Source organism: Nannobrachium achirus (genome assembly GCF_963921795.1).
Source record: "Nannobrachium achirus genome assembly, chromosome: 2".
NCBI lineage: Eukaryota > Metazoa > Chordata > Actinopteri > Myctophiformes > Myctophidae > Nannobrachium > Nannobrachium achirus.
Window position 1 is genome coordinate 29,079,335 of NC_137811.1, and position 26,047 is coordinate 29,105,381.

Below are 26,047 nucleotides of genomic sequence, written 5' to 3' on the forward strand. Positions count from 1 at the left end.
CTACGGACACGGCCAGCCAGCCACCCAGCCACCCAGCCACCCAGCCACCCAGCCACCCACGGACATACCCACGGACATACCTGTCTATTGGGAGCGCTTTCACCGCTCCAAAAAAAAACTTGCATATCTATACCTCTGGTAGACCATTTTTTATACGTATAAACTTAGACATCTAGTATAAGTTTAGACGTATATTAGACGTCTAATATACCTAAAAATGTTTGCTGGGTTACCAGTTCCTCCCCAGCTATGGCGCCCTCACGTATTGGGAGGGTAGTATGAGTCACCAGAACAGGGACAGGACAGGACAGGACAGGACAGGACAGGTGTTTTCGAGGAACCTCGAGTTTGAAGTTACAGGAAGTGGGCGTTTGTTTGTATAGGAAGGGGGCGAGTCTGATAAAATGAATATCAAATATCTAGAAATAGAATGAAGCAACTAAGCACAAAAGCCTGGGTATATGTTAAAATGATTCTAAACATGTTTGAACGTGAAATATCCATTTAATGAGGTGCTTCAAAGTGAAAACCATTCTCTTTTTCACCAATAGAACGAGTCTGCAATGCAGACATAACGACCAACACTGCAGACTATGTGGAGTTCAATGACACAGCAGTTCTCACCTGCTCTGTCTCCAATGGTACCTTGCTCTCTTTCCTCTGGCTCAATGGCACCTCTGAGTCTGAGGTCAGTGAGGGAGTTCAGCATGGTGATCGGAACTCCACTCTCACCATAGTCAATGTGACCCGCAATGACCAGGGACCGTTCAGGTGTCGTGTGTTCAATCCCATCAGTAGTAACACCAGTGAACCAGTAATGCTCAACATCAGCTGTGAGTTAACCTGCATGTCTAACTTCATATCATACAGCAGTGGTTCTCAAACATTTTCATATCAAGGATCCTCAAATTCCTATGCATTTGATCACGGACCCCATCAAAATGATTTTGTCCCAGGGACCCCATTAAAGGAGAAGTTCACCCACAAAATGGCCAGGCCGAAGGCTTGGAGAGACTGTTTTGCAGCCTGTCCGTCTGTCCATCCGTCTCTGTCCCACAATTTTCACATGGGCCTGTTCTAGCACCACCATGAGGCGGATTTTTGTAAAACACTTTTTTTTGCAGTACTCTTACAGATTTTGTCCAAATATCACGCAAATCTGTACACAGTATCGCTACAGTCATGTGATCGAATGGAATTGTCTGATTTTCCATATTCCATCCTGATAGGCTAAGATTGGCTTCCAAAGTTTACAGTATTCGTCTATTTTGAACAAAATGCCTCAAATCATGAACGCAGCGTGCAATTTTGCATGCAGCGTCCAATCGCCGTGAAAGGGGAAAGAAGACATGTCACCCTTTTCACATTGGCCTATATTGTAGCGCCACAATAACATACCTGACCTGGCGGAGACCTGTGCTCGGAAGACCACTGCTTCCAGTTTTCTATCATTACTCACCCCATGGAGGCTTGAGTTCAATAATATTTTTTTGTTTTTGTCGCATACATTTTAACACTCATTTTAACACTCATCTTTTCTTTTACTGTATCTAATTACAATCTAAAATATGAACCCTATATTACCCTCTAAAATATGTTGTAAAAAAGTTGTCCTTGTACTACTGTAGATCTGCTTTTCGGATAAAATGCAGAGTAAGCTTTACAATCCACAACACATTTTCTGTCTTTGTCAGACAGCTTGTGCTAATCTATAAAGAGGTTTTGTTTTTGAAAGCTGCATAGTAAATGCTTGCCTTTCTACATGTTTGTCACTACAACTAATGTCATCTATTGGTGGCTTTTCTTTTGTTGTTTTCTGCTACGCAATAAATCTACAGTTGGCCCAGAAAACACTATGGTTACCCCTTCAAAAAAACCACCCTATGAAGAAGGGTCAAACCTCACTCTCAACTGCTCAACTGACTCCAAGCCTACTGGCCTCACCCTGTTTTACTGGTTTTGGAATGGAAATATGTCTCTTGAGGAGGGATCAGAACTCAAACTAATGAACCTTCAGGCTGATCATAGTGGCAACTACAGCTGTCAGGCCTTTAATAGCAGGACTCAAAGATATCACATGTCTGATGTCTCAGTTGTCACTGTCCTGGGTAAGTAAAAAGAAAGTGCATTGGAACTGGTATTTTGGGCATCTACAAGACAAAAGACACAGTTAACAGATAATGGCTTCCGTTTGATATGTTGATTTTGTTGTTAGTGAAGGCTTTTGAGTCAATTGTTTCTATTTCAGTCATTCAGTGTTTGAAATGGAATAAAACAAGTTTAAAATGTACTATATTTGACCAAAGCAACACTTGCTATTCATAATGGCATCATGCTCTGCTTATAACACTGTTTAATTATATTTATATAAGAACTCATAATGCTCTAAATACTTTATAGTTCTATTTTTTTCTTCTTCTTCTTCTTCTTCCTCTTCTTCTTCTTCTTTCTTCACAGTTTTGTTTATTTGAGATTCAGGGCATACCGGTACATTAAACAAGACAATCACAAAGAAAATAAAAAAGGTAAAGCAGTCATATAAGTGTCATACATGACAATGTAGCAATAGGGCAAAACAAGAAAAACTGTGTAAATATCAAGCTACGAGGCACTTGAAGTCCGAGACAGTTAAAGATTATACCCTGATTTGAGTTATTTGATTTGAGTAAACTATATATATATATATATATATATATATATATATATATATATATATATATATATATATATATAATGACAGACAAAACAGACAAACTTGACAGAATAAGACAAGACAAGGCTTGGTCGCCCCACACTGCAATATATATGTTGAACAAGCAGTGCACCACCACACAGTTCCCAATAATACCGGTAGGTATACTAGGAAGACCCAGCTGCATCCGAAATTGTGTCCCAATTAAGGGTGTAAACATGTATTAGTCCGGGACAGTCTGGAACTGTAAGTTGTTTACCAGTATAAGGAAGGGACCCCAGGTTTTCTCAAACTTAGACACAGAGCCTCTCAAAGTGCTTCTAAAAGCTTTGACTTGAGGGAATACTTTTCAGATAACTGCTGAAAAGAGGCAAATACCATATCAATGTACAGATCCCTGAGAGTATTAATACCAAGATTTGACCACCTAGAAAATGAATTATCAATTAAGGAGGGATGGAATAAGGGATAAGCTGCAATTGGGGCCGAGAAGGACTGAGCTTGTAGACCAAAGTGGCTGAATTGATTCCAAGTTTTTAGTGTGGATTTAACAGAATGTTCTTGGAGTAGGGGGAAAGAGAAAACCATATGGGGGTATGGACAAGAGCAGCCAGGGAGGCAGGCTTAACTGAGGAAGATTCTGACATCAACCAGAGTTGGAAAATTCGAAGGTTAGCTGCCCAGTAGTAAAACCTATAGTAGAGTCTCAACCTGAGGTTCTGTGACCATCCTCTGGCAAGGATGGCTTGATGATTGATTTGACCTCTATGGACCCTTTATAAAAGATTTAGCCCCCAGGCCCCTCGAAAAAATCCCGGCATTTTTTGCTAGAGGGCCAAATTCAAAATGGTGCCCGGCGCCATCTCTAAAAATGAATTTTTCATCCAGATGACTGAGATGTACTTTTTCAGTTAACCATGAGAATTCCAAATCTGACACGATTAATCACAAGACTAGCATAATGCTTGTTAATTAGCATATAGGTATGCATATGTAACAACTCAAAACAAACACATGGTCATTTTCTGCCCTGTGTTATTCCAAGTACTTATTTTTACAAATAGTATTATTCCTGTTGTTCATCTTACCACTACTGAAGCAGTAAATATTCCAATAAAGTGCTCTTTGTTCATGTAATAAGCTATGTCCATAAAAACGTTTCTGTATATTATGACTTTGACTTCTAGACCACATGTTTGGAAAACAATGGTCACATAGCAAACCTTTCACAGTTGATCCCAAGGTAATTTGTCCTGTAGAATACATTTCTACATTTTTGTATTGTGCATATTTAAATAGATAATTTGCTTATTTTAGCAAATTAGTGTAAATAATATTTGGTTCCAGTATGCCCTCTCTTTGGTATGTTTGGACATAATATATCATGCAGGGGTCTCCATATATGGGTAACTGGTCCGACATCACTGGCCAGATGGCCAAGAATTGGCGCACCCTGGGCGAGGTCGCATGTCGCCCTGAGGCGTCTTACTAATAGTAAAGTATTCTGTAATTGCAACTGTAGGTCGCTACTTAGTGTGAAAACTCCAGCTCATGTCTGTCTGTCTGTCTGTCTGTCTGTCTGTCTGTCCGTCACTCTTCTGACATCACAATGACACCTCATCCCAGCTCAGCAGAAGGATATAGCGGACCTGTTCTGACATCACAATGATGTTGCAAATTAATTCCGTCCTTGTCCCTTTTATGCCCATATATGGAGATCCCTGATGTCATCAATATTAAGCCCATGTGCATCACAATGCGTGACACCTCATCTCAGCTCATCCATATTTGGGAAAATATGGCCACACTTACGCCACACAACCAACCGCAAAGTGAATCACACTTGCAAATGAATTCCGTCCTTGTCCCTTTCATGCCCATATATGGAGATCCCTGATGTTATCAATATGAAAACCATACCTGGGATTGCCAATATATGGACATATTGTGTCAATTTCATGTGGTCGCTATGACATCAAACATAGGTGATTCTAGCCTCTTCTAGCAGGGGGTGCAAGACAGGTTGGGTTCCTCATGCACGAACGGTTTTGTCCTGTTGTTTTTACCTAAATGTAACACAATATAGACAAAGGAAAGTGCAAAACAGGTGCTTCTTTGTCTAGACACACCATGAGCATATGTCTAATGTATATGATTTATTTACTTATTTTGCAGCACAGAACATATAGCCAAACAGCATCAACATGTCAATGTCAATCATTTTGCAACAGTAACAGTGTCTTGTGTCGCAGTCCTTGGGAAAAAATCACACCAGTGTGAACTGAGCGGTGGAGGCTGTGTGTGTGTGTGTGTGTGTGTGTGTGTGTGTGTGTGTGTGTGTGTGTGTGTGTGTGTGTGTGTGTGTGTGTGTGTGTGTGTGTGTGTGCGTGCGTGCGTTAGTGCGTGCGTGCGTGCGTGCGTGCGTGCGCGTGCGTGCGCGTGCGTGCGCGTGCGTGCGTGTGCGTGCGTGCATGAGTGAGTGTGCGAGTGAGTGTGCCTGGTAGTCGGGGGCCCCAGGGATATTTTGGTTCAGATTCTTGCAAATTCGCCAAATTTGGCACAGATGTTGTCCATAACATACTTAATCATTTTAAGATGGGTGCCAAGATGGGTGCCAAGATGTGTGTGTGTGTGTGTGTGTGTGTGTGTGTGTGTGTGTGTGTGTGTGTGTGTGTGTGTGTGTGTGTGTGTGGTCAGAGGTAGTATTGCAGGCTATATATACAGACACGCATACCGGTACATACACACATACACGCGGCATACACACACAGCTCCGTATAGGAGTGGTGTGACCACTGTAATAGAAAAATATTAATATCCACTCCAGTCAGGGTGAAGTCAAACATTTATTGAAGATTTCAGCATCAGAGAAACAGCATACACAGCATCAGAGAGCTCTGGCCTGCTGGCCAGAGCTTTGCCCTGTCGGGCAGAAGACTTCCTGAAGTGTCATATGGGACACCTCTTATACACCAAGGTGCTCTCCCTAGATGGAGAGAGAATCTAAACAGCTATACTAAGTACCATACAGTATATAATAAGGCTGACTGGTTAAGTTGCAATGACCATGTATAGGTTCACTTAGTACAGGTTTTATGCTGACACAGAGTGAAGTAGTGGGGGAGAGAACTCAGCTGTTAGAGTGACAGCTGCAGGTACATCTACATGAGTAAGTAGCCTTGTGAGAGATTTAGACTACACACACATATTGCACATTTGTAATACATTTGTTACACTATAAATATTTCTACCACATTCCATCCTTTTTTTTTGTGAATGAATAATCTATTCATTTACATACAACAGGATATTTATAGAGTGCCAAATCAATAGACATTTCAGACAATTACATGTTGAGCTATACCTTACAGAATAGTAGATCTGCTTGTTTGGGTTTGAGAGGTTTCTCTCGTTTTTAAGGGTTGTCTGAATTAAACATAGCATCACGTGGAATTGCAATAGTGCAATTCGCTACATGGAATCTTGTAACATGGAATTTAGTCCTCACGTACAAGTGTTTTCAACAGAAACATAGTAGTAAATGTGAAATCTATATTTGTTAGTGAACAGTCCTACATTCAGTCAAACTTGACTTGTTCTTGGTATCTTATGTTATGTTTTATAACATTACCAACTGGCTTGCTTGTTTACACTGAAATATAAGAGAGCTAGAATTTAGTAAATGTGAATCCATATTTGTTTGTACTTTGAAATTCTGTTTTCCAAAATCAAGAGCCTGCATGTCCACTCTCATCTGACTCAGTCATTCCTTGACCCTTAGTCACCATGCAGAGCTGCGACAACTCTTATGTTGGAATATCAGAATGTAGACCATAAAAACAAATATTCTCGCATTAGTGGCAAATGCCTTGTTGACTCATATTTTAGATATCAACTTTTAGCTAATATTATTCCTATATAAATTACTCAGCTTAATATCAAACACATAGTTGTTGTCAGAGATGGGCGAAAATACATTGAAAAGTATTTTGATACAAAATACAAATACTGGGTCAAAAAATGTATCAAAATACGAAATATAAATACAGGCCAGAGAAATGTATTTAAGATTCAAATACGTATTTTGTATTTTGAAAATACATAAATACTTTTTATAAAAATTGATGCAATGATTAGTACTTTTATAGATTGACTGCCAAGTATTAAATTAACTGGCGAGGTGAGCGGGCGCGGTCCCGTGAATTCCCCGTGAGTGTGCTAGTTTGTGCATGCATATGTGGGCGGTGAGAGATGGATTGTGTTCATCTTTGTGAAATACCGCGTGCGGTAACCGCTGACCCAACCGGCAGCCATAGCGGTGACCGCGTATCGTGTGGAAGGCACTTAAATTGACCATACTATGGTGTTAGTCTTGAGCAGGCAGCCTAAATGTTTACCACTGTGTGCCAGTGTGTGAGAGCTCAGGCCAGAAGTGCCTTCCACACGATAAGCGGTCAACGCTACGGCTGCCGCTTGGGTTACCGCACCGCGGTGAGACACAAACACACTTGCTCAGTGAGTAAACGCCACAAGGTATTTCACAAAGATGAACACAATCCAACTCTCACTGCCCATGTACGCATGCACAAACGAGCACGCTCGCAGGGATTTTCACGGGACTGCGCCCGCTCGCCTCGCCGCCTCAAAACTTCGCTGCGCGGCAGAAATAGCCGCCCGCCTCTCATTGAAAATGAATTACTAGGAGGCGGTGACCGCGTATCGTCTGGAACCCACTTTACCGTTATCTTCTAAAGGAACTATGGCATGAGACTGAATGCACAGTTGCCTCTGCGCCAGTACTTCATGGAGTGCAAAACCCGCTCTGCCAGTCTTATAATTACTAAAACTGCACTCTGTTGAGGTGCCAACTTGCTCCTTGTGCACAAGTAGGCCATGTATGGCCTGCTTGTACGCCAGCAGAGCGCGCCATGAGGTGCGCTCACCACTGGCATCACCACTGGCGATGCCAGTGATATCATCACTGACATCACCAGGAATGCTGGTCCCTCATTGGCTGTTAATGATGACATTGCCAGAAATGCTGGTCCCTTATTGTGCTACATGCTTAAACACACACAGCTACCTACCTACCAACCTACATACATACATACGCAGATGAACGCAGTACTTGCGCGCAAGTAATTCGAAATTGTAATCATAATGCACAATACATTTGAAGCAAACCAAAGTCAAGTGCTATGGCTGTATCACACACAAACCAACAGCAAATTAGATTGAAAGAAAATGTGTCTTTCCCCCTACAGTTTAAACCTTTGTGAATGTTTAAAATGTGTCCATTTGAGAATAAAATTACATAAAAAGTATTTTGTATTTCAAATACAGAAAATACTAGACCTGAAAGTATTTTGATACAAATTACATCCAATTTTTTCCGTCCCAGCCAAATACAAATTACAAAATACAAAAAAGTATTTCAAATACGTATTTCAAATACATGTATTTCAAATACTGCCCATCTCTGGTTGTTGTAGTCTTCATGGAGTCTCTCCGTTCCTCCCATCTTCATTTGGCTTATGGCATGTCGCGGTTAATGTCTTTGCTTCAGCGATCTCCACTGGTCTGGTGGGGTCCAGCGTCCAGTGGCTCTCACACCGCATGTGTGTCTCCTTGGCTTGGTATCCTGCTGTGGCAAAAGTCTGTTGGTGTTCGACGTGGTGTCGATTCCGTCACCTCTGCTGTCAATCTGTGTGATTTGGTGGTAGGCTTGCTTTCCTTGTTAGTGAACAGCAAGCTTCCCTCTGTCCATGATGTTGGAGCTGTCTTCACAGAATAGATCGATCCGCGAGGTTCCATTCTTGTAGATTTGATGAAAGTCAGTTCTTGTTGATTTTGCATAGCTTGCAAGTTGCTTCTGTCGTTGTCTCCTCTTTGTCCTTCATGGTGGTGGTGGCTTTCTCTGGGTCTGCTTTCCAAAAACCTCCTTTCCCAAAAAAGTGTCTTCACCCCCGGTTCTTTTGAGCAAGTATCCATCTATGGTGAAAGATGAAATATTGCTCCTAGCTGGTTCGCCAAAATGTAATAGAAAAATATTAATATCCAGTCAGGGTGAAGTCAAACATTTATTGAAGATTTCAGCATCAGAGAAACAGCATACACAGCATCAGAGAGCTCTGGCCTGCTGGCCAGAGCTTTGCCCTGTCGGGCAGAAGACTTCCTGAAGTGTCATATGGGACACCTCTTATACACCAAGGTGCTCTCCCTAGATGGAGAGAGAATCTAAACAGCTATACTAAGTACCATACAGTATATAATAAGGCTGACTGGTTAAGTTGCAATGACCATGTATAGGTTCACTTAGTACAGGTTTTATGCTGACACAGAGTGAAGTAGTGGGGGAGAGAACTCAGCTGTTAGAGTGACAGCTGCAGGTACATCTACATGAGTAAGTAGCCTTGTGAGAGATTTAGACTACACACACATATTGCACATTTGTAATACATTTGTTACACTATAAATATTTCTACCACACCACCACTTAAAAGTAGATGATATCCAAAGCGCCCTCCTGCTCATAAAATGAAAGTACTCTATATTTGCAACACCCTCTGTCTGGCAGACTGAGAATTCCACACATGTGCAGTTTGATTATCTCATAGCTTGCGAGTCGGTATGGAGATGGCTGTAACCATGGCGAATCTTTACATGAAATGACACAGTCCTTTTATTGTGGCTTGCACCTTGTGGACTAGCTTTTTTTAAACTTATTATAAATAATTGTAGAATGCTTTATAATGTGTCATGATTATTGTTAAAAGCATTATGAGTATTTATGAGTTCTTACATTATAACTAATTGTAGGGTGTTATAAGCAGATTTTAATGCATAATAAGCAGCTCATAATGAATTACCGGTATATACGTGGGATGTGTAGTAAGTGTTACCACCCAGGCCAAGCTGTATGCCAAAGTGCCTGTGGAATGTTTAGTATGGAAGACGTTTTGTTGTTGATTTTCAAAAAGTGGTTTGAGATGGTAATCACAATATTGTGATAGTTTATATTCTATATTTATTGTTGACTCCTACTGTTCCTTGGGAACAGATACAAATTACCCTTGATCTATACAGGACCTATCCACAGTTAATTAATACCAAAGAATACAAAACCAAAAAACATAATATGCAAGCTTAGAATGGAAGAATACGGTACCTAAAAGATAACATTTATGTTTCATCGACAGAGAAGATATCTGGTGCAAATATGACAATATCAGAACATCCAGTTGAGGAAGGAATGTCAGTCAACCTGACCTGTTATGCTGAAGGATCCATCCCTACAAGAGAGTGGATGAAGGATGGCCAACCTTTGACCACTAGCAGTGACATCACACTTGATGACCATAACAGAGTGTTGTCCTTCAGTGCTGTGAAGAGAACAGACAGTGGAGAATACTTGTGCAGAGTCAGTAACCCTATCAGCTCTGATGAGGCCATATACAACATGACGGTGTACTGTAAGTGCCATTCTGTGATATAGTTGTCCTTTTCCTTTTCCTTTTACCAAAGCACATTTTCATAGTGATTAATGGCAAATTATAATTAAAATACTTTGAAAATCCAAACGTTTAAGTTGAATGCATGCTTATTCTAATATTCCACATGTAGACACATCACCTTTGGCCACCTCATTTAAACAAGCTTACAGTAAATGTAGGCTACTGAGTACTGACTAAATTGATAAAGAGTGATTGATTGATTGATTCAGTAGCAATATTTGTTTTGAGTGATTAATAGCAAGTCTTGTAATTATTAAACAGACTTAAATGACAACTTCACCCATTTTCAACCTATCTTCATATAATTGGTCCTCACTAATGCTCATTATAATATGGTACGATTTTTGTCTAACCCGTCCGTCTTTGTCTCAGAGGAGGGCTGTGGACAGTACAGAAACCTGCCTACCAGTGATATCATCATGCTGATAGAAACGTCAGGATTTCTATTCCTGGAAAGTTGGCATGCTATAATGGAAGCCATTTTTCTCGCGTTGTTAAAAATCTAAAACAAAAATGTGAAATCTTGTTTGAAAAAAAAAGCCTAATGATGATGTCTCACTGGTAGGTGGGTTTCTGAAGTTTTCACAACCCTCCTATGAGACACAGACCGAGTAGAATAAAATGGTACCATTTTATAATGAGTATTAGTGGGGAACAATTATATAAAGGTAGGTTGAAAATAGGTGAAGTGGTCCTTTAACGACACAAACAAAAATAAGCCTACAGTGTTTCTGACTATTTTGATTTTACTGAAGTGCTATTGATCTTAGTTAAAGTTGCACTATGTAGTTTCGGGTATCAGTGGCCACTTTGGACACAAATAACATGGCAGCGAACGTCGGTGCCCTCATTACCCAAAATTCTCTTCGTCCCTGCTCAGTTGCTCTAATGTCTTTTTTGTTTTCGATAGTTTGTCAAAGTTCCCAAAGACAAGTGTAGTTTCACTCGACGTCATATCTTTACATCTGACTAAAACATTACCATGCTCATGTTCAAGAAGGGGCAGTCGCCTTCCTGAACTCAGCCAATAGTAGGAGCAGTAATTATTAGCAGAGATCTACAAGCTCACAACGCATTGCAGCACAACGCATTGTGAGCTTCTAGGTCTGCTATTTTCGTTGCGCTACCCACTTTTCAAACGAGAATGTGCATGAGTCCCGCTGTATGGGGCGGGTGTTCCCCAGGTGAAACAATCAATAAATAGGGAATCTTTTCTTGCGTGTTTCCTACCTGTGCCACACTAGAGCTCGAATGCCCAGATGAAACATATTGTCTCCCCTAAATATACTAATACATACAGTAAAGCTCGTAGCAGGGACTTTAAATGTAACTTTATAGTTTTGTGGATTGTTAAAAGGTTACATCCTTTCATAAACAATACTGTGTAATGTTTTCAATTAAACAAAAGTTATTTTTGATATAATCTTTCACTGGTATATCTAACTATAAATTACACAAACGGTGTGTGTGTCTGTAGTTCACGTATCTGCGTGCACATTGCGTGACCTAAAGTAGTGCACAATTGGTCAAATAGATGGATGGTAGTCCTGAACGGCTCCGAGAAGCACACCTTTCTAGATTTACGTTAAGCTAACTTAAAAATGAAACATTCACTTACACTTGGGTTTATCCTACTATACTGTGTGTCATAATGGACAAACAAATCATAGTAGGCGACGCAGAGTTTTAAGTCGAGCGGTCGGATGGTTCTCGAGATACGTATATGTGACCTACGGATGCACGCACTCACACACGTGGACAGACGGACAAAGATTTTGTAGCCTCGCATACAGACAATATTCATCTGCCAAGGGCAATTCTTCTTGCAATGGCAGAGTCGTCAGGCTACGCGAGGCTGGAGATTTTGCATGTTTATAGGAGGATTATTATTATGTATTTTTTCACATATTACACAACTTCTTTTGCAAAGATGATTACATAGTAGTGTATAGGCCTAGATCTGTGTTGATTATTTGTAATTAATCCTAAAATGTTGACCATAACATTACAACATATTACACCATTAGCCTATAATATTTCATATCTGTGTTTCAGATGGACCAGGCAAAGTTGAAATCAGCGGTGAACCTGAAATAGAGGTGGGACAGCCGTTAAGGTTAGAGTGTTCTGCTGTGTCAGTACCAGCTCCAAGTTACCACTGGATACGCAATGAAACAAACTTGGATGAGTATTCTTCTAATGTACTCGAGAAGACAGCTGAATTCTCTGACAGTGGGAATTACATCTGCAGAGCTAAGAATGATGTTACTAGAAAAACATCTAACTCCAGTGTCTACCCGCTGTCTGTTGGAGGTGAGGTTCAATTGTATTTGTGGGTACTGCACATTATGGAATAGATTTGCATGTCTGTAAAAGGTTAAGTTATTTTAGATGGCAGTTCTGGCACTCATTATATCAGGATTGTATGTGTAATTTCAGATATAGGTATTTGTCCAAAGTATTAACAATAGGTGTGTTTAATGAATACATTCTACTTTAGACAAAGTTAACTTTTATTATTGCTCATTATACAATAATGTTTCAATGAAGTTGTTCCAGTAGTTTAGTGTCTTGTGCCCAGACAATTCTACACACTGGGTAGACTCATTGAAATAAGTTCAACATTCTCTTAATTCCAAGATTTGATGCAATGCATCTGTGCCTGTGGATGCATTGCATTGTTTCCTGTGGAAATAAGCCAAGTGCTTTTTTAGGATCTCCTATTAGTAGACCTTGTACAAGTGAACTGTACCGTCATGAAACTGTACCTTTTACTATGCAAACTTCCAATAAAGTCTTCAATCAACCAATCAAAGCCTATTAAAAAAGAAAGAAAAAATGCAGTGGATATCACGCATGCATGACACCAGATAAATATACAATATATGACACTCTGACCCTGTTATAAAACCAATACTTGATTGCGATAACTTGTTTGTGGCGTTGCCAAATGCGAAATGGTACACAAAAAGGACTTTTGGAAAGGAGGCTGCACATACTGTATGATAATGGCTATGTTAACAACCCGGTCATTTAACTGACGTTGAGTCGGAACTCGTTACCAAAACCAACGTTCTAAACTGGAACTGAACTGAAATAAGCATTATTGGTCAGACATACTGTAAAAAGCCGTATTGCTCAGAGAGAGCAGTTTTGGTTTCTATTAATGTGTAGCCCTCTGTACTATCTAGGTGAAATAGTTGTTGTTTTTTACGTCTGGGGACGCCTGTCCAGGACAGGCCTCAGACGCCTCTTCAGGTGACTTCAGGTGGCTCAGAGATTTGAATCCATTTGATTTGGCGCTGGGAATCCATTGCAACTGCATGCCCTTGCCGACTTCGACCCCAACGTCCAACCTTCCGCATGTGTGGCATATGCTCTAACCACTACAATAGGGCGGCCCCTTATCTATGTGAAGTAGAAATAACTAAATATTTTTAACAGTTCTCTTTTCTTCTCCTGTTCCTTTTTTCTTTTTCTTTTTTCTTTTTTTTTGCACAGAGAAAGAAACCATAAAAACACCTGGAGGTTTAACGGATGGTGCCATTGCTGCAATTGTGATTGGTGTGCTTCTAGTTATAGGAGGGACAGGCGGGGGAGGGTACTATTTGTACAAAAAGGGGTAAGGTTGAAATATTCCTATTAAGTCAATCATTTCAAATATTGTTTAATACGTTTAACACACTGCTTTATTATGAATCAATGCCAAATGTAATACTGTGACAAAATGTTAACCCTAATCCTTTGATGTGCGTCCATCCATAGTGTGAAATGTCACGAGGCTACAGTACATGAAAGATGAAAGAACACGCTTTAAAATGTAATCACGTAATTGGATTAATTAATTAAAATCTAGATGATATAGTCATTTTGAGCATTGAACATTTTATGTGTCATGTCAGGTAAGAGACGTCTACCAACTCACTCTGCATGGATAAAGGCATCAGCTAACTGCACAAAAAGAAATGTAGCAGACGGTAGCACAACACAAACTCTGGTATTCATCATCATGAGCATAATCAATCTCTAATATGTTCAGTGATAGCTCAGAACATTTAGGTTTGTGTTGTAAACATCAGAGTTATACATCGTAGCTTCGTGTCATCTTCTGCTATTGACAATGAATGAAACTGTCAGTGTCTTTTTAATTTAATTTAATTTAATTTAATTTAATTTAATTTAATTTAATTTAATTTAATTTAATTTAATTTAAAGCTATAATGTGTAACTTGTTCAATTAAACAAATCTTAAATTTGATAACTAACTATTACATTGCTAAAGTTTTAGAACACCCACTCCGTTAATTTCAGCCCCGGGAGGCTTCTCAAAATATCTTTTCTATGATCCGGGCTGAGGTCCGGATTTCGCGGCAAAATTACGTCATCTGCATCCTTCCGTATACGTTGTCTCCCGGATCATACACTACCGGCCAATCACAGTGCAGATCATACACTACCGGACAATCACAGCGTGTCTTGCCGTCTTATCAGGAAGTAGCTTGAGTAAGCCTGGCTACGCAAGGTTACAACAACAGCGTTTGCTCTGGATGTTATTCTGTAGGAGTCATAGCCCAACATGGATAGCAGCTAAGTCGGTCATCACCCTAGCCCCCACCTTTGCGCTCAGGATCATTGTGAAAACCGCAGTCACGTAGCAGACTAGCAGTAGTCGTTTTACAAAGGGAGCTGCAGCTTCTTTGTCCGGTCGATGTGTGTCCACAAGTCCCCCACTGGAAATACCTGCAATACCGCTACTGACCAGTAGTTGAGCAACTTGCATAGTAGGTTTAACACAATCGTGTAGTATTACTGCCATGTTTTTACCATTAATTATGTCTGAAGTTCTGTGCATCAAGATGTAATTTTCATAATTTAAAGGAAATTTAAAAACACAAACCCTGTAGGTTAAAAAAATGTTTTAATTCTTAAAGGAGATTTTGTTTTGTTAATTTGTCTCCAAAAAACTCATCCAGATGTTATTTTGGTGATCCGACCACAGCTCAAAACGGGAGCTGTGGGGCATATCCGCTTATTTCCATCGTTTTATAATATTTTTCGGCTCATATCTTCCCTTCCAACAGGTTCTCACCCCTATTGCGTCATACAACTGACGCGATCTTAAATACCGAATGCTTCTCACCATAGACGCGGACGGATTGCCTAATGTCTCAAGGGTTAGACGCATTGGGTGGTCTAAGAAGAAAGAAAAAAAAGTAGTTCCTGATGCGGGATTCGATACGCTCTGAAGGCTTCTTGGTTTACCAGCCACCCGTCGCTACCGTTCACGCCACTATAAACGACGGAGCGGCGCCGTCTCAGGCGGCGATGACCCCCGTGAGTCGCCACCGAGGCGAGCGATAGCGAGCCGAGTTGCCGCGACGAGCGGTGGGAACGCCGCATGAGCCGACTCAGCCGCGTTACCGAATTACGTGCCGTTATGGACAGAATAGTAAATCTTGACCAGGGGACTGCTTCCGCCTCCGAATGTGGCTCAAAGAAGGGACTACGTTATCATTCCACGTTTTGTCAAAGATAAAAGCACAAAAAAAAAGGTACTTCCCAGTCACTCTGGTTAGCTCAGTCGGTAGAGCGTGAAGATACAAATCCAGGGACCGGGGTTCGATTCCCCGTGACGGCCGTCTGTGAAAAATATTCCAGTAAACACATGTCGGCGCATGCGTACTAAGACTCTGTCTCGTCCAAAAACTCTCCGTCTCCGTCGCACCCTAGACGCAATAGTCACTCCCAAAGGAAAGAAAGACACGGCGTCGGGAGGGTGAAGCAAAGGGGGTGAGAATGGGTTGTCCCTTCATACACACACTATAGACGTAGCAATGAGCTGTGGTCGGGTCGCCAAAATGGTCACCAAAATGGACATTAATGCTTATTTTGATAAAATAGTTTTTTGAGACAAATTAACAACAAAACAAGGTAAGAAAGCTATTTAAACCGGAATTCTCCTTTAATCTAATTAGCAGTATTAGCAAGTAATATTTAAAGTATAGCTTCACCCATTGCCATTTTCAACATAGTGACTAGCTTCATATAATTGGTCCTCATTATTGCTCATTATAAGATGGCACCAGTTCAGTGTCTCAGCTGAGGGCTGTGGACAGTTCAGAAACCTGCCTACCAATGACATCATCGATGTCAATGATGCCACTGGTAGTGAGTAGACAGAAATGGTGCAATGGTACAATGAGCATGAATGAGGACCAATGATATGAACAAATTGGTGAAGTGATCCTTTAAATAATAGTTCTCTGCACAGGATTTTACGGAGCAATGGCAGTTCGTCTGGCAGTGGTAAGTCTTGATGGTGTGTGTGTGTGTGTGTGTGTGTGTCTGTCTGTCTGTCTGTCTGTCTGTCTGTCTGTCTGTCTGTCTGTCTGTCTGTCTGTCTGTCTGTCTGTCTGTCTGTCTGTCTGTCTGTCTGTCTGTCTGTCTGTCTGTCTGTGTGTGTGTGTGTGTGTGTGTGTGTGTGTGTGTGTGTGTGTGTGTGTGTGTGTGTGTGTGTGTGTCTTTGAGCATGTGTGCGTGCGTGCGTGCGTGCGTGCGTGCGTGCGTGCGTGCGTGCGTGCGTGCGTGCGTGCGTGCGTGCGTGCGTGCGTGCGTGTGTGTGTGTGTGTGTGTGTGAGAGAGAGAGAGAGAGCAAACTACCACTGCAACTGCATGACCTGGCTTAAAGGAGTAGTTCACCCCCAAAAAGGCGTTTGGGGGTGAACTACTCCTTTAAGCATTCTCTAAGTGTTGTGTGTTTGTTAAGCAGATGCAGGCCATGACAACGGAGCAGTCTCAGAGGAACCGGTAAAACAAACAAACACTCAAAGTCACACACGCACGCACGCACGCGCACACACACGCACGCACGCACGCACGCACGCACGCACGCACACACACACACACACACACACACACACACACACACAATAACATTCACTCTCTTTTAACAACACTTGAAGGTGACGATCCATGCATTCGATTCTGCAGTTTCGTGGCTCCCTGTGATAGTTTTGAGTTTGAGGGGTGGATGGATCAGTTCAGTACCGTTTCAGAGCATTGTGCATGTACAGCAGATTATTCATTGTGTGAAGCACTGTTTGTGAGCTCTGAGGTGGGCACACAATCATAGTAACACCCTTGGATCTTTGTTTTACCGTAGTGCCTGATAGTTTACTGGTAGTACTGAAGAGTGACCTTTGTGGACTTCCTGATCAGTGCTGTCAGACTTTGAGGAACTGCAGGTTGTTAAATGTGACGTGTTGTTTTATAGCGTTTTATTATAGGACCTGCATTGTGTGACCGGCTTTACAACCAGTATGTCAATATATGTTTGAGCCCTCTTCTCGTCAAGGGTTGTGTGTGTACTAAAAGGTCAGACTTTGAACCTGGAAATTTGTGTATGAGAGTTATATATTATTATTACAAAAAAATAAAATTATATATATATATATATATATATATATATATATATATATATTAAGGCTGGGACTTTAACTGATTAATTGCGATTAATTAATTACAGAAAATTAACACGATTAAAAAAATGAACGCATTTTAATCGCACTTAGTTTTTGCACCACAGAACCGTCAGTTTCGGGCATACCAATCATAGCGATGCACCAACCAAGAAGAGACAACAAATGCAAAGGGAGAAGTAGCCGATCAGAGTGCTTTCCTTGGCCCAGTGGATGCAAAATTTAGATTTAAATAACTCACTTGTTGATTCACTCGTACAACAAAATGTGTTTTACTTGAAAATGCTTCTCAGGTCAAATATCGATGTGCGATTAAAATGTGATTAATTGCGATTAATTAATCAGAGCCTGTAATTAATTAGATTAAAATTTTTAATCGCATCCCAGCCCTAATATATATATATGTTACAGTATGTTCAAGAAACCAGTAAAAGTTGTCAAGGAGCACTCGTTTTGACGTTCACCACACACTAATCACCACCAGATGGCGACGTCAGCCACTGGATAAGAGAGTTACGTCACGCTTTGAACTCGCCGCAGACCGGAAGTGTTTACTCTTTATTTACTAGCCTAGCCTAGCCTAGCCTAGCCTAGCCTAGCCTAGCCTAGCCATTAGCTCCATTGTAGTCACTTGGACAGGGCGTTTAACGTGCGCTTGCCCAGGCCTTACGGCCTGGGCATAAATATAACGATTGCATTCACCACGGCTTCGTAACTCGCGCGGCGCTCCGCCGGCCGCGCGGCCCTGGCCCGCTCTTCGCGGCCACTCGCGCCTGCGGCGCTCGGGGGCGAAGAGCAGGACCAAGGTCCGCTGGCCTTCGCGCCGCTTGGGGCTTCGTGGACCCAGGGGGGCCTCGTAACTCGTTTGTTTGGGCTTCGTGGATACAGGGGGGCTTCGGTAGCCGCTCGCAGTGTCGTGGACAATAGAGCGGCGCACCGCCTGGAGTACGTTGTATTGGCGACCGCTTGCTCCGCCCCGTGCCGCACCACGAGTGCTCCGCGTCTCGAATGTGCTGTTTCTCTAATATACTATGACATATATATATATATATATATATATATATATATATTTTTTTTTTTTTTTTTTTTTTTTTTAAGAAATAAAGAGAGAATAGAAAAGGAAAAAAAACTAATCCCTGAGTGGAAATGTTAATAATTTGCTTTATGGTTTTCTGTGATTGATCAGTTTCTCTCTGTTTGTTAAACCTGAATACTAAATTATATGCTAAAGCCTTATGTTATAGCTTGTCTAATTAGGTAGAAGAAAAAAAAGGGAGCCATGTATGTGTATGTCTGTGTGTGTGTGTGGGGGGGGGGGGTGTTAAAAATAATAATAATAATAATAACCATAATTAGTATTATTATTATTAGTTGATGCAGCTTCTAATGTACTTCATTTTGTTGCCAAGAAGTAATTATGTTTGTGTGTTGGCTCATTTGACACAATCATTTCTAATGTAATTCTACTAATTCAATGTTAAGTATAAGTGACCTATCTGAAACTCATGTATGGGATGATGGTAGTCGCACTGTCTATCTTTATACATTTCATACAAATGTTCAGAAATACTTCCATGATTTAGGTTCTAGTCAGACAACCCCACTAACTCCTCTTCCTTTCTCATCTTCCTCCAGGAAATGAAATATGCAGAGATCAATCAATTCAAGAGGAGAGACGGTGGAACCGTCCCGCTGGCGATGGCGAACATGGGCACCTCATCCACAGAGTACGCCGAGGTCAGGGGGAACAGAAGGACCGGAGGAGGGACGTCATCCCTTCCTACCTACGACGAGCACAATGCCAAGAGGTCTGCCCCTCAGCCGGGACAGTTGCCTCGCCCCCAACCTGCTCCTCGGGCAGCAACTCAGGCTGCTGGGGCTGGGCAGCCTGCTGAGGGCCGCTCTGCTGGGGCTGGGCAGCCTACTGATGGCCTCTCTGCTGGGGCTGATGGCCACTCTGCTGGGGCTGACAGCCACTCTGCTCGGGCTGGGCAGCTTGCTGACAGCCACACTGTCTACTCTCAGGTTCGGAAGTAAAGACCCTCTCAGATTGCAGCCATGCAATTGTGTTTTAAGTCAGCTGAGATGTGCCAAGCTGGCCCACATCTATGAGAGAAATCTACACTCCAAAGTTCAGTTCTTTTCAAGGTGAACCCTGAGTTTAGCTGGCAGATGCAAGCACATTAGCAATGTTTAACATGCTTACCTTCTATACTTGGACAAACCTTTAGTAAGCGGCTTAGTTTGTTTGATTTTGGTCCAGTTTTGAGACCTATAGATCGATTTCCCCGAGTATATAGCAGTCGTAGCTGCATTGTCAAGCGGCACCGCTTCACACAGCAACAACGCAACTACAGTACGCGGCAACTCTATGGAAAAAGGTCTACAGTAAACTTGACTTGATGTGACTTCAATGCAATATGCTATTATCCATAACAGTACCAAAAGTGAAAAGCTTAATTCCAAAGGACTGCATGTGTTAAACCCACCAACTTTTCAGGTTCTCCTATCTTTAATGCATTGATGCTTTTGTACATTGTTAAAGGAGTAGTTCACCCCCAAAATGACTTTTTTTCTATTGATCCGCCATGGAGAGTAGAGTTCAATATTATTTTTTGGTTTTTGTCACATTCCTAAGACAAAAATGTGATAACAATAAATGTACCCCCATTGATTCCGGATGGTGACTCGTTTCGAAACGGGTCACCATCCGGAATCAATGGGGGTAAATTTACTCAAATCAAATTTTTGTCTTAGGAATGCGACAAAAAACAAAAAATATTATTGAACTCTACTCTCCATGGCGTGACTAATCAATAGAAAAAAAGTCATTTTGGGGGTGAACTACTCCTTTAATACTAGTATTACCCTAGAGATGGGCCTACTGTTTTTCTTAAACTTTACTTAATGATAGTTTAAATGTTTGTTATGCAACAATATTTAAACCCATTCATCCATCCATTTGTTTCTGTATACCTTTTTTACTTAAAGGGAGCGTGACACGGCCAAAACAGCTAATTATGGCTATCAAATTAGCCAATTCTTTTACTGATGTCATGTACCCCCATGTTAAATTACCCAATCAAATTAATTTATTGTAGTTACTGTACTGAAAGTAGTACTTTCTGTACAGTAACGGCAATACATTAATTTGATTGGGCTAATATGGGGGGAGGGGCGGAGACTCGCGGAGTCGAGTATCCATATCATTATCTTTTGAAACTGCCCCAAAAAAAGCTGACGAGGTGTGTTTCCGACTTTCTAAACCAACTTTAAAACTATCAGTTCTAGGGGTAAAAATTATATAGCATTCGCTATAAAATCGATAAAAAAGTACATGTCTTCTTCAAAAAAGGTGTCAAAAAAGGTGTACGAGGGTCAACAACACGCTTCTCCCCGTCTATGAGACGGTTTTGTCGGCCATACCCTGCTGTCTCTTTCCCTAACCTGACTGGAGCACCAGAGTAGACCGACCGTAGCAAGCCATGTCCTGCTGTCTCACCGGCCGGACTGAGGTCCGTGCTCCGTGGCTCATACACTCTGTGTGTGTGTAGCCTGTGTGTGTGTGCTTTAGCGCGTGTGTGTGTGTGCACACAATAGCTCTCGCAAACATCTATGCTCGCAAATAGCCGTGCGGTGCAGCGTTAGCCGGGCTACACGCTAACAACAAAGCCATCACGTAGTGCGCGGCACCGCACGACGGACGAAGTATACATTGCGCGGCACCGCACGACGGACAAAGTATACATTCACTACTAACTGATACGGCCCCGCCTCCCTTTCAGACTGTTTGAAGAAACACCACGTGACCTACTGTATCATAATGTTAATTTTCGGCCGGTGTCGCCACTCCTTTAAGAGGATAAAGCAGAAATCAATTATGTTTTTATATCAGTTATTTCAAAGCTTTCTCTGCATTGACCAGATAGGCTTTTGCATCACCGCCAATGCCACACACGTTTTTAGGGGAGTCATTACTGTTGTAAGCCTATGGAATGTGACCTAAATTAGCTTACAGTATATCATTTGACATCTCAATCCAATATGTTTTTCAATTATATTTCAGACAACCTGGAAATATTCTAAGATTTTTTTCTTTCTTCAATAAGTTGATTTTAAGAACAAGACCTTTTTTTAACTACCATGTATCTTCGATGACCTGCTGATTAATTCTGCATTTTGCACGTATTTGACATCCATGCCTCCTTCTTTTAAAAAATAAATCTCATCAATGTTTCTAATCTACTTATCTATCCCTGTACCTATCTATCTCTGTGTGCTTGTCTATCAATCAATAGGAACAGGTGTCAACAAGTATCACGAAATGTGCAAGTAATCTGACGTGACGTCAGCAACAAATCTCTCGCTCTCAACAAATACGCGCAGTTAGTATGGAAATACTTTGAATATTTCAAGGTTGTCCAAAATATAATCAAAACAAATATTGGATAGAAATGCTCATTTAAAACACATTCCGGTTTACAATATTGCTGGTCTGCTGTATTGCTTTTTTGGTGCTTGTCCCCTATAGTGTTCCTCCCAGTTACAATTAATGATACAATTCCCCCAAACATTTTATTTCAGGAATCAGTTTTTCTTGGTAAGTGGATAATCAGTAGTAAGATATATTTGTGATTCATATGTTAATGCCTTTTGCATGTTGCACATTTATATAGCACAAGTACAATATCTTCCTCAAGTACACAATCAGGGGATATTAACTGTGGGAAGTTATTAATGTTTGCACTTTTCAAAGGCTTATTTATTAATACAGCAGAAGTCTCCCATGTTATCAGCCTTATTTTATTGATTTAGTGCCACAATGTGTTGAATACTTTAGACTCTGGATGTATTATAATGTGCCACAATTGTAAAGTTAAGACTATCTGATACCTGTAATTGTATTTAATATGTACATATTCAAGATGTGTTAAAGTGAAGTCATTTCAAGATGTATTTTTGTATACAAATTACTGTACTGTATAGTCTTGAGTGAGACTGCGGAGCCAGAAGCTGCATTTTGTAATTTGTTCACCAGCAAATATCTATGAAACTAAAGAACAAGAGATGCTTAAGAAAATCATCCATTGTGAGCGTGTAGATCTGATATTTTCAGAACGCCACTCTTAAGAATAAATCATGCTTAATGTGACCCAGTGGGAACTGCCAAGTCTACTGTAAGTGTGTTTAGTTTATTGAAGTATGAACTCTGTCCTCCACCCCTTTGGTTTATTATTAGGCTACTGGAGGTCAAACCACCTCTGCTCAATTAGTTACACACACATTCAGATGCAATGAAAGAACATAATGCTATCATGCAGCTCCACCGCTCTGTTGTCCATTATTCTGAGCCACACCCCAGATGATCGCGTTTGCATGATATTGTGTTTTGTTCACTTTATACCTGCTTTTGCAATGTTCATGATTTATATTGTTTGGATCAATAAATACAACTTTGTTTATGGAAAAGTGGTTGGGGTATTTCATGTCACTTGTCACCAAACACACATGTGCATATAATATTCAGATCAGATGCATGTAAATTACTGTAAGTACTAGGCCCTATTGCTGTATAGTAAGGAGGCCCTGGACTTCCACATTCCTGGAATGCAGAAGTGCCCGGAAAGGCGCTGTCTAACTTGATGGGTACCCTTTGGTGGTTGAGGTCCTATAGAACCTGTTCAGTCCCCTGTGTGGTTCTTCAGCTTAATTGAGGCACCTCTAAAGGTTCTATATTACTTTATTACTTTATTCTGATAAATAAAGATCATTATCATTATAGAGAACCACTGACAAAGGTTCTATGTAGAACTTCCCCCTCTTTTCCTTTCAATATGTTTATGAATTCTTGAATTCTTAAATTAAATATAAGTTTAAGTTTTTAATTGAGTTAGAGTGAGAGAAAACAGGATGTGTCATCACAAAATACCACTGCTGAAGTAATACTTCTCTCTTTTTTAAATCTTTCTGTCATTGGTTATAGACTCCAACCGTTAGAGTGAAAGAAAACAGGAAGTTTTGTGAGATATTTACATAAGCCTGTGCTGCACAATACTGTACCTTGTTTTATGGTACACCGTACAGTATCAGATCATGCTGGGGTCCTTTAGTTAGTATTTATTTAATAGCATGACTGATCAGCTGATTAATGTGCTTTTACTACTTTATAAAATAAATAACATATACTGTATTAGTGCCACTGTAATTTAAATTAAGTTTTTAATTGTAATACTTCTAATTTTTCATCTTTCTGTCATTGGTTAGAGTGAGAGAAAACAGGATGTATCATCACAAAAGACCACTGGTGAAGTAATACTTCTCTCTTTTTTAAATCTTTCTGTCATTGGTTATAGACTCCAACCGTTAGAGTGAAAGAAAACAGGAAGTTTAGTGAGATATTACATAAGCCTGTGCTGCACAATACTGTACCTTGTTTTATGGTACACCGTACAGTATCGGATCATGCTGGGGTCCTTTAGTTAGTATTTATTTGATAGACTGCCTGATCCGCACTTTGATGTGTTTTCACTACCATTTTTATAACAATAACACGTTTGAGGGCCAGTGCAACTTAATTTCCCTGAGTGTCTTACAGTTGGCCCAAGTTTCTAGAGGGCCCTGTGACCTTTTAGGCTCCTGGGCCTGGGCCCGGCAAGCCTGTTCAGGGATCCAGCTTGACCAGAATGGTTTCTGTTATCCTTGTATGTATGCATGGTATTGTAGACCAGGGGTCAACAGTTTAAGGGTTTAAGTGGTTAAAGGGCTGAAATGAATCCAACATACCTGATGATAGTGTTGTCAAACAATTCTATAAAGCTATCTATGAAATAAATCTATGGAACAGTTTCATCTGCAACACAAATGTATACAATATGTAGTGGGAGTCATCTCTTTCTCAGCTAGATAAGGGAGCCTTGACCTGGAAAAAACGTTGAAGTTCCCTGTTGTAGACATTAACTCCAATTGCTATTAATATCACAGTACAGAGCAGAGGGTAACAGAAGGTTAATGTTTGGTGTAGAATTACTACATGGCAACTTAGAGAATGTGTTTTGACAACTTTTGAGTATGTTCTAAATAGGAAAGGTACTGTATATATTTTGCTGACATCATTTCTATGGCATTTGATATGTCTATGAGATTACTGTAGCTTTAATATTAACCGAGTTTAAAGTGATAATCTAAGAGAGGTTAATCATGTGTTTCAGCAGGATATAAAGAAACTTGTTTTGATTTGGCCAACAGTGTTAATGCAGTATCATTCCAATGTCTTGTGGCTTGCATTTGATTTGCTTAAAAATGCTATACAGTACATGTCTAAATGGCTCATATTATACGGTACATTCGGACTGTTTAACTGTATTATTATATTTTAATTATGTCTTACTTAGAATATGCAAAGTATGAGTAATCAGAACAAAATAATTGTAATCTTATGTATACAACATAAAGGCACCTTGACCGTGACCGTGTATGGAATTTCTTTTATGTTATGCTATATGTTCTAGTGTCTATTCTATTCCATTAGGAATCATCTTGGGTTTAAAAAACTTCCGCCTGCTTCTTTTACTTACTGGACGTCAGTACATTTTATTCTTTAGGGATGATAAGACTTCACAGAGATGACTTAGACATGCAGTCTCTTTCCGCTTGGGAGCTGATCACTGTTGTGTCAACCTTTACCCCGTGCCTGTGAGTCAGTGAGAGCCATGCACCATAAATCCAAGGAGTGTTCAACAACAGCTCCATAGTGTTGGTTAATGGCTATAACAGAAACACTGTTGAAATGTCTTTACCGAAACCAGCAATCTTTTGTTTCGTTGAAAGATTTATTACACTAATATGAACCAGCACATTATTATTCCTGACACACGCGCACGCACACATACTGACTTGACATGTTTGCTTTCTTTTCAATGTTTTGCAGTCAACACAAAACATAATTAATTACTTTCTATAAGGACAAAGCATAAAATTCAGCTCATAATGATATCATGGCCCAATGTATTATTGACAGTCAAAGTAGTTCTTGGCAGAAAACTCAGTGTTGTATAAAGAAGTATACCAGCCTCAGAGGTTAATGATCACCACCTGTCACTACAGGCTGAACGCTATCTGGTGGTCCTTAATGAATCCTGCACTCAGCTGTCTCTGTATTTTAAACACATTTCTACAGACTCTCAATGAGCTCAATGAATTACAAAATAATTGTATTTCTTTTTCAAATAAATTAACAGCTTGGTGGCCACCTATCCATCTGCTTGATACATAAACCTATTAAGCAGGAATTCTGGACAACATATCACACATAATAAACAATACCAGTAAGACGCCCTAAGGGTGAGAAGCACAGAGTCGCGCTG